Source organism: Chiloscyllium plagiosum, chromosome 17, assembly GCF_004010195.1.
Source record: "Chiloscyllium plagiosum isolate BGI_BamShark_2017 chromosome 17, ASM401019v2, whole genome shotgun sequence".
NCBI classification, from domain to species: domain Eukaryota; kingdom Metazoa; phylum Chordata; class Chondrichthyes; order Orectolobiformes; family Hemiscylliidae; genus Chiloscyllium; species Chiloscyllium plagiosum.
Genome location: NC_057726.1, coordinates 52,324,155 through 52,334,027, shown reverse-complemented (window position 1 = coordinate 52,334,027; position 9,873 = coordinate 52,324,155). Strand labels below are relative to the sequence as shown.

General features: G+C 39.7%; 1 protein-coding gene across 3 annotated transcripts in view; it reads left to right on the top strand.

Annotated features, from left to right (window-relative positions):
* The first annotated feature begins 303 nt into the window (after window positions 1-303).
* The window catches only part of LOC122558460 (glucose-fructose oxidoreductase domain-containing protein 2-like), a 54,383-nt gene continuing 44,813 nt past the window's right edge, over window positions 304-9,873 (top strand). For 2 of the 3 annotated variants that reach the window (XM_043707070.1, XM_043707069.1), the window contains exon 1: window positions 304-576. The gene's annotated coding sequence lies outside the window, so the exon portion shown is untranslated. The remainder of the gene's footprint in view (window positions 577-9,873) is intronic. The other variant, XM_043707071.1, reaches the window with a different exon arrangement.

Sequence of the window (9,873 nt, the reverse complement as noted above, 5' to 3'; positions counted from 1 at the left end):
TTGTTTGCAATGTTTCGATTATATTTGAATGGGATACGGTGGCAAAACGAAAATAAATGAGAAAAGATCCACGCTCAAAACAAAAAAAATTTCAACATATTCACCAATCAGGCCAGTGGAGGTTGGTGGTGATATGCCAATAAGCGCAAGCGGGGGCGTGGTCACTAAGCTATATTAAAAGTGGGCGGACTCTATGATGCAAATAGCATTAATCAGAGTGGAGTCTTGCTCTGACGTCAGTAGCTGAGCAGCATTGGAAAACACACATGCGTAGTATCATGACAACCCGGCTCTGGTCGTCTGTGACGTCACGTAGTGGGCGGATCCGGCACGCCTGCACAATACCGTCAGCCTAGGAGGTTGAACGGCGCGCGGGGTCAGTACTGTGTTGCTGGAGCTCGCGGACAGCGGTTTCGTCATGGCGGCGGTTGCAGCGAGTTGAGGCTCAGTCACCTCAGACGGATCCCTTGGTGCCTGTCGGGCCCGTCGCCATTTGACCGAAATGAGGGCGGTGCCTTGACCAGGCAATGAGCCTGAGGCAGCGCTACGATCACTGTGACTCACCTCCTGCTGATGGTAACGATTGGAATTGGAAGTGCTCTGCTCGGTATTTGGGTGGTTGGGATTGTTCGGCATCTGGGTGTAGTCAAGGCCCTGCCGTTGCCGCGGTGATGGAAACGCGTGAACGGCCGACTTGGCCCCAAGCAAATCTTTTTGCCGCAGCCCTCTGTCCTGTGTCCCGGCGATCGGGACTGCGAGCCTAGGGCTGGACTTCTGGGCCGGGAACTGCGGTAGTGTGGGGCACATGGAGTCCGGGGCTTATGTTCATGATCACTTCACTGATAACAACACCTTTATAAAGGTAGCACTCGGGCTGTGGAGTTGGAGAATGAAGAATAACTTCAACCGATACCGGCGGCTGCATTATCATTGTATCTTTATTTAAGGAGATAGGAGTTTTCACTTCACTCGCTAACACGTTCAGTGGATTTCTCTTGAATGGTCTGGTAACACTGTTAGTGTGACTAGCAAGAACTTTTAACATTAATGTGTTTGGGAAAGAATTACAAACTCGATCAGTCTCGTTTGTGCGAACTGTAGGAAGAGTGGCTTTGTACTATTTCACAGGAATATTTTTATTGGTCTGTGTCGTGTTATTTTAAAAAAACATCGATCATGGGTTCTCAGTACAGCTAGCCATTGTAGACAGGTAGCTGTCTAAATTTATCCTCTAGTGTGTATATATATATAGGCTAATTGAGAGTTGTCTCTGGGTTGTGGAACATTGTAGATGCGCTGTTATAAATGTTATGTCGGATACAAAATGAACTGCTTGTGCGAGCGACAGCTTGCAATTCAGTGACATTTTTATCTTATGGTGTTGAATTGCATAAATCGGTGAATTTAGGTAATGCTGGATGTGAAAGTCAAGTGTTGTTAGACTGTAATATTATTTTCTTACGTGTCAATGGCTAATGAAATAATTTAGTTTTCCATTCTCTCAAATCCCATCACTAATTTGTTTGTGTTCCTATTATCAAGAGTTCCTATTATCTATTTATTGCACTAAATATGGTGCAATGAAGCATTGATAATGTGCTGAGTTAATTCATCTTAGCCATGTTGCTACTTCTGGTTTCAGTCTCCTTGGATTTTTTTTGGAGGGGGTGGGGGAACACTCAGCCACAATTCCTGCTCCTCGTTTTTGCTGTCTGCTGAAGATTGCTTTGAATATATGGTGAGATTGAGATCAGTTGTTTTGTGATGCTCAGTGGTTAAGTATTCTAGGCTATTCCAGATGAAGAATGACTGACCACTTTTGAAAACAGCTGGAATTTGCTCTGGTTCTTTTTTGTTACCAATCTAAGTCTCTTCCTTCAGGGAAGTGAGATACAAAGCTGAATTGAGAAAAAAAAGTTCAGTAAGAGATCCATTTAAGAAAGAAACACCCCAATAAGGTTTTCTGACGTAGGTTCAACTGTTTAAAAATCCATTTTTGTTTAATTATAAGATTTTGATGTTAGTGAGTAGAAGTTGGATATATTATTAACCTTTCTATGGTAAAAGGAATTAAACAGGATAAACCACTTTGTGCATGAGGTTGTTAGAATTCTGTGCATTAAACCCTTGTAAGCTGTTTCAATGTGCAAATTTTGAAGGAGATTTTTAAAAGTGATTTGGTCTTTAGAATGGGGGCAGTGATGAAATCTTTAAATGCCTGTTCCTTTGCTCAGTGTTGGTATTGAAGTTTATTTTGGATGTAGGTTTGCTCGCTGAGCTGGAAGGTTCATTTTCAGATGTTTTGTCACCACACTAGGTAACATCTTCAGTGAGCCTCCAGACAAAGCACTGCTGATGATTCCTGCTTTCTGTTTATATGTTTGGGTTTCTTTGGGATGGTGATGTCATTTCCTGTTCTTTCTCGAGGGGTGGTAAATTGGGTCCAAGTCAATGTGTTTGTTGATAGAGTTTCTGTTGGAATGCCATGCTTCTAGGAATTTTCGTGTGTGTCTCTGCTTGGCTTGTCCTAGGGTGGATGTGTTGTCTCAGTTGAAGTGGTGTCCTTCCTCATTTGTATGTAAGGATACTAGTGAGAGTGGGTCATGTGTTTTTGTGGATAGTTGATGTTCATCACTTCGACTGGGACAACACATCCAACTTAGGACAAGCCAAACAGAGACATGCACGAGAATTCCTAGAAGCATGGCATTCCAACCAGAACTCTGTCAACAAATACATTGACATTGATCCCATTTACTGCCCCCGAGAAAAAGAACAGGGAATGGCATCGCTGCAGGAAATGACATCATTACAGGAAATGACATCAACGACTCAAGGAGATCTAAACACATAAGTAGAAAGCGGGCCACACCACCAATGCTTTATCTGGAGGCTCATTGATGATGTTACCTAGTATGGTCAGAAAATGTCTGGAAACGAACCTTCCAGCTCAGTGAGCAAACCTACATCCATATTATATACTTGCTTTTCATTCCTGATCATGTCCAGTTCCAGAAATCAGTTGATAAAATGTAGATACAAACTTTAAATAATCACACACACTAGAGAAAATGTACTGGGAAAAATAACATGACTAAATGTTGACAAGTCCCTGGGCCTAATGCCCTGTGTAGTAGGGTCTAAAAATGTGACTGCAGAGTTTCCGAAATTCCTCGTGTTTTAAAATTATCTCAGTGGATTTAAAAAAAATCAGTAAAGTATTCATTTTCAAGAAAGGAGGGGGACAAATAGCAGCAAACTAAAGGTCAGTTAGCTTAACATCTGTCAATGGGAAATTACTGGAATCTGCTATTAAGGAGGTAGCACCATAACGTTTAGAATAATTAAGTGGAACCGCCATTCTTTTATTCAAGAAAAATCCTATTTAACAAATGTATGAAAATAGTATTAATGATATATAAGGTAGAGTGGTTAAAGGAGAGCCACTAGATATAATCTATTGGTTTTGCAAAGGCATTTGATGGTTACTACAAGAGAATTAGAAAGTTGGTACAGTGCAGAAGGAGGCCATCAAGCTCATTGTATGTATTGGCTTTCTGAGCATTTCAATCTGGTTCTAAACACTGCTTTCGTAACCCTCCAAATTGTTTCTATTTAAATAATCATCCATAATAATAATGCCATCTTGAATAACTCATTTGAATCTGCTTCAACCATACCTTGAGGCAGTGCATTCAAATTGTGAGAGATTTTCACACCTCCCATTTCCTGCTTTTGCAAAACATTTTAAAACTGTACCCTCTGATTCTGACTGTTTACAAGTCAGAAAACTTTCTTCCTATCAGCTCTGTCCAGCCCCCTTCATGATTTTGAAAACTATCAAATCTCCTTAGTTTTCTCTCCAAGGAAAACAGTTCAAAATTCTCCAATCTTTCCTTGTAACTGAAGTGTCTCAATCACAGAATCATTCTCACACCTATTCTGTGCTTTCTCCAATGTATTCACATCCTTCCCATAGTGTGATGCCCAGAACTCTACACAGTATTCCAACTGAGGTCTGTCCAGTGTCTTGTGTATGTTCATCACATCTTTGCTGCTATTGTGCATTATGTCCTCAGTTAAGAAGCCTAGAATATTTTATGCTATAGTAACAGCTCTCTATCTGTCCTGCTACCTTTAATAACTTGCACACATATACATGCAGGTTTCTCTGCACCTGCGTACCCTATATTTTATACAGTATCTTCTTGTAATTTGCACCGCCTTGCATTACTTAATACTTCTGTGCATTAACCATTCAAATACCCACTCCATCAATGTGTCAGCATCATTTTGAAGTGCTACCGTGCACTTGTCACAGTTTTGTCATCTGCAAACTTTAGAAATTGTGCCCTGCACACCAAGATCTAGATCATTTACCAGCATCTTTTGGTAGCAGAACCTATGGTATCAGAGTGATATATTAGGGTGGATAGGAGATTGGCTAACTAACATATTACAGTCAAAATAAATGAGACATCTTCTAGCTGGGAAACCATTAGTTGGGTAACACAGGCATCAGTGTTGGGACTGCACCTGTTTGCAATTAATATTAATGACTCTGATGTAAAGATAAATGGAAAGGCAAGTTGTGAAGTACATACAAAGGTTTCTGCAAAGACATATCAATACTACAAATGTGTGGGCAAACATTGGTGTAAAATGTGGGGAAAATGTGCAGTTGTCCACTTTGGTAAAGGGAGTAGCAAAGCAAAATAGACTGCAAAATGCTGCTGTAGAGAGGTTTCTGGTTGCACTCAGCTATGTAATATTAGTCTGCTGGTAATGCAAGTAATTAGGAAGGCAATTTGAATGTTGGCTGTTATTGCAAAGTTGGTATTTTTGTTAATTAAGGCTGTGAATATATGGAATAGGTTGCAGGTTAGTGATGATATTGAGTGGTGAAATAGTTCTGAGCCATTAAGTAGCTAACTCCTGTCCTGTATTGCACCAGTTTTGTTTGTTGACTAGTATTAACTCTTGGCCCCACAACACTTTTTTTCTCATCCTAGTTTTCAAAAACCTACATGTTTTGCACAGCCTACTTCTCTAACTTCCCTATATTCAACAACTCTTCAAAGTTTGTGCACCCTTCTAATTCTATGTACCCTATTTTAGTTACTCCACTACTGGTGGCTGTGTCTTTAGCTGCCTGAGCCCTAGTCTGTAAAATTCACTCCTTATGCCAGTTACCTATTTCTTCTCCTTTAAGACATTCCTCAAAATCCACCTTTGACCGAGCTTTGATCTGTCTCCATTATTCAATTGTTCAATTTTGTTTGATAATGTTCCTATGATGCACCTTGGAACATTTTTAAAGTTGTGTGCTGTAAGTATCAGTAGTGATGAAACAAAACTTTCAAATTTAACTTGTCTTGGATTTACAGATATCTTTGGTTGAAGATCAAATTGTTCCAGCTTTTATAATCCACAACTGAATAGATCTGCAGAATCTCATTCACTTGCTAAGAAATCTAATTTTCAATTGTGTAGATTCTTGTGTTGTTGTATTTGAAATGTATTCTCCATAAAAAAACTGCACAAGTGGCTGTGTTCATATTTTCTTTATTTGAAGTAGGAACATGGCAAGTGTTTTGACTTGCTATAGCATTAGCATTATTGTATATTATTAAGGCACATTCCTGCAGGAAAATTTCTTGAGCTTTGTGTACACCCGTCTTGCTCACTGTTCAGGTTTCTAAGGAAATTATGACACCTCCTCTGATGTTAGCAACTCCAACATCAGTTTCTAACTAAAATTCAAGAGGTTAGCCATTATTCCATAAAATTGTAAAAATGATCTGTAGTCTCAAGATCAGCTATAGATAAGCAGATGAATTAAAATCTGATAGCACTTATAATAAAGGAGTAGTTCAAATTGAAGGATATAGGAAAGATAACAGTGACTATCCAGAAAATTTAATGAACAATAAAAGATTAATTTTATCCTCTCTATCTCTGAAACATCACTGAACTTTAAGACAGTTGTGCCGTTTGTCCAGCAACTTGATAGATTAACATTGGCAAGATGAAAACCAACCTATTTTACTTCAAGAATTTCTCTGACTGTTTCTAGAAGGCCTATAACAAGAGGCTGCTAAATAAGATAAGAGCCCATGCTGTTATGTGCAAGGTACCAGCATGGATGGAGGATTGGCTGACTGGCAGAAGATAGAGTAGGGGTGAAGAGTCTTTTTCAAGATGGCAGCTGGCAACTAGTCGAATTCTGCAAGGTCAGTATTGGAACTACAGCTACTCACATACTTTAACGATTTTGATGAAGGAACTGAAAGTGTGGTTGCTAAGTTTGCAGATGACACCTTCACAGTACTAAAAGGCCTGGATAGAGTGGACGTGGAAGGGATGCCTGCACTAGGAGGAGACACTAGGACCAGATGGCACAGTCTCAGTGAAGATACGACGCTTTAGAATTGAGATGAAGAATTTCTTAGCCAGAGGGTGCTGAATCTGTGGAACTCAAGTCATTGAGTGTATTCAAGACAAAGATAGATAGGTTCTTGCTTAGTAAGGGGATCAGAGGTTACATGGAGAAGGCAAGAAAATGAGGTTGAGAAACGTATTCACCATGATCGAATGGCAGAGCAGACTTGTTGGGCTGTTTGGCTTAATTGTGCTCCAGTACTTTCTGATCTTATGGACTTAGTTTCCTGATACCACCCTTTCTCTTATTCAATCTGATGTGGAACTCCATCTTTTCAACCTTTTTTTTTCATCCTGTTCTTTCATGGGCTGGGCATCACTTGTTGGACCGGCATTTATTGCCCTGGAGAAGGTGAGTGAATTGCTGGTGTCCATCTTGGCATAGGTTGATCCACTCTGTCTTTAGAGTGGGAGTTCTAGGATTTTGACCAGGTTGCAGTGACAGCAATGTATTTCTAAGTAAGCGTGATGAGTGGCTTGAGGGGAATTTGCAGCTGGTAATGTTCTCATGTGTTTTTCCCTCTGTTCCTCTCTAGATAGTAATTGTCACGCATTTGGAAGTTGCTGTTGCTGTTTAGCATGAAAGGCAATACTAATATAGTTCTTTGTGCTTGTATATTTATCCTGAGGTTATCGTGTTTCACATGTAGACTAGATCAGCCAAAGTGCCAGGTTATTTTCAAACGTTGATATATTGTTTTATTTACATCAGTAAGACTACTTTGTGGTCTCTGATTTGCTATATCTGAATTCAGTAATAATGCTTTCCCTGATTTGATTTGAACACACCAGTCACTTGTGGAATATTGGAATCACTTGTAGCTTTTACTCTGACCTAGACCATACCCCATAGCCTACTCTTCAGGAAAGCTACAGGTAGTTCTATAATGCCGTACTTGTGTTCCAGCGAAATGTCTCTTAATAGAAAATCACTTAATAGAAATAATGACGCCTATGGGAAAAGTAGGGTTGGGGGAGACCAGCAACAAATACAACTCACAATTGGTCAGAAATCACTTAAAAGCCTAAAACAAAGTATAGCACAGCCTGAATGAAGGTATAAATCATATTTATCAATGAAACAAAAGTCAATTTAACACAGTGCTTTTAAAAAAATTATTGTTAATGCAGGGTCATCATGGTGCGTAAGATAGACTCCCTTATTCCTGTTAAGTGAACTATATCACATATTTTGTCCTTATGCTCAAAGCGCTTTATAATATCTAGCTTCTCTTCAGTGTTAGAGCCTTTCTTTTTTGTTCACCACTTGCAATTGTATCACCAGGACACGTCTTACTAACATTCTTGTCACTATACCCCTCCACCTTTTCAAAAAAAGGGATAATCTGGGAATAGTGTACCTTTCACAAGAAGCTGCTCAATGTATTTCTCTCAGCTGCTCTATTGGCAGCTAAAACACACACAACATCAGGTTATAGTCCAACAGGTTTAATTGGAAGCACTAGCTTTCAGAGCGCTGCTCCTTCATCAGGTGGTTGGCAGCTGACATCCTGGCATTACAGAACAGCATGAAGACTGGAGCTGACATCGGCATATGCGCAGAAAAGTGTGGAGACTTCAGCGCATGCACAGAATGAAGCGTGCAAAACGATCATAGCTGGAATCGTGCTATTGCAAACAGAAAGGTCAGCATTCATGAAAATATCATTCCTTATTTCCTCAGCAACGTTAGTCCGCATTGCGGCAGCGCAATTTGCTTATATCAGAGAACTATCTGCATCTGCTTCAATCCACATGACAGCATTCACTCCACTCATATCTTCACCACTGAAATCTGCATTGTGATTTTTATTCACATTTAGGCTAAGGTATACCCCGCCTGCTGTGATTTTGAGTTGACTCAAACACTGTCATTATGTACCCTGCCCTGCACTGCACTAAATCTTCCTTGCATAACTCTTCTTTCACTTGCACATTTATTCTCCAAAGTAATGATTTTAATTAGGGATGTAAAACAGAATCATTAAATCCCTACAGTGTGGAACCAGGCTATTCAGCCCATCAAATCCACACCAATCCTCACGATTTGGAGACTCCGGTGTTGAACTGGGGTGTACAAAGTTAAAAAATCACACAACACCAGGTTATAGTCCAACAGGTTTATTTGGAAGCACTAGCTTTCGGAGAACTGATCCTTCATCAAGTGGTTGTGGAGAATAAGTTTGTAAGACACAGAATTTATAGCAAAAATTTACAGTGTGATGTAACTGAAATTATATATTGAAAAATACCTTGATTGTTTAAAGTTAAAAATCACACAACATCCGGTTATAGTCCAACAGGTTTAATTGGAAGCACACTAGCTTTTGGAGTGATGCTCCTTCATCAGGTGATTGTGGAGGGCTTGATCGTAACACAAAATTTATAGCAAAAATTTGCAGTGTGATGTAACTGAAATTATACATTGAAGAATTGATTGTCTGTTAAGCGTTTCATCTGTTAGAATACAGTGATAGTTTCACTTCTTTCATGTGTAAATCACAAAACCCTTTTTTTAAAAAAAGAGTTGCATTCTCGGGTTAGCTGTTAACAATGGTGATAGCTGGACAATATGTTGAAGGTGTTAGCCTTCAACCCTTCACCTTCAACATATTGTCTAGCTATCACTATTGTTAACAGCTAACCCGAGAATGCAACTTTTAAAAAAAGGGTTTTGTGATTTACACATGAAAGAAGTGAAACTATCACTGTATTCTAACAGATGAAAGGCTTAACAGACAATCAATTCTTCAATGTATAATTTCAGTTACATCACACTGCAAATTTTTGCTATAAATTCTGTGTTACGATCGAGTCCTCCACAATCACCTGATGAAGGAGCGTCGCTCCGAAAGCTAGTGTGCTTCCAATTAAATCTGTTGGACTATAACCTGGTGTTGTGTGATTTCTAACTTTGTATACCCCAGTCCAACACCGGCATCTCCGAATCTTGATTGTTTAAGTCTCTCATCTTTTAGAATGACCATGTTGATTTCAGTTCTTTCACTTGTAAATCACAAAACTTTTTTAAAATGTTACATTCTCAAGTGAACTTTAACAATTGGTGTCATGTCAGCCCAGATGTGATATTGATGGTGTTAACTCCCTGTTAAGCTGTCTGTGCCACAATTGTCAGACTGATTCTAATCTAAAAAACAGATTTACAGAATCTTATGTGAATTCATGCAGTTTTTGAGCAAAGTACAATGTAATTCTGCAAGTACACACACGTGTGTGTGTGTGTGTGTGTGTGTGTGTGTGTGTGTACGCCCGTAGCGTGCCACGCACCCAAGGGTACCGAACCGGCTATCCATGTCTGCCCTTCCACTGTCCGTTGTTGCCTGTCACGTGGTCCGCCTTGGAGAGTGTGTCTGTCTGTGTCTCTCTCTCTCTCTCTCACTCTCTCTCTCACACTCTCTCTCTCTCTCTCTC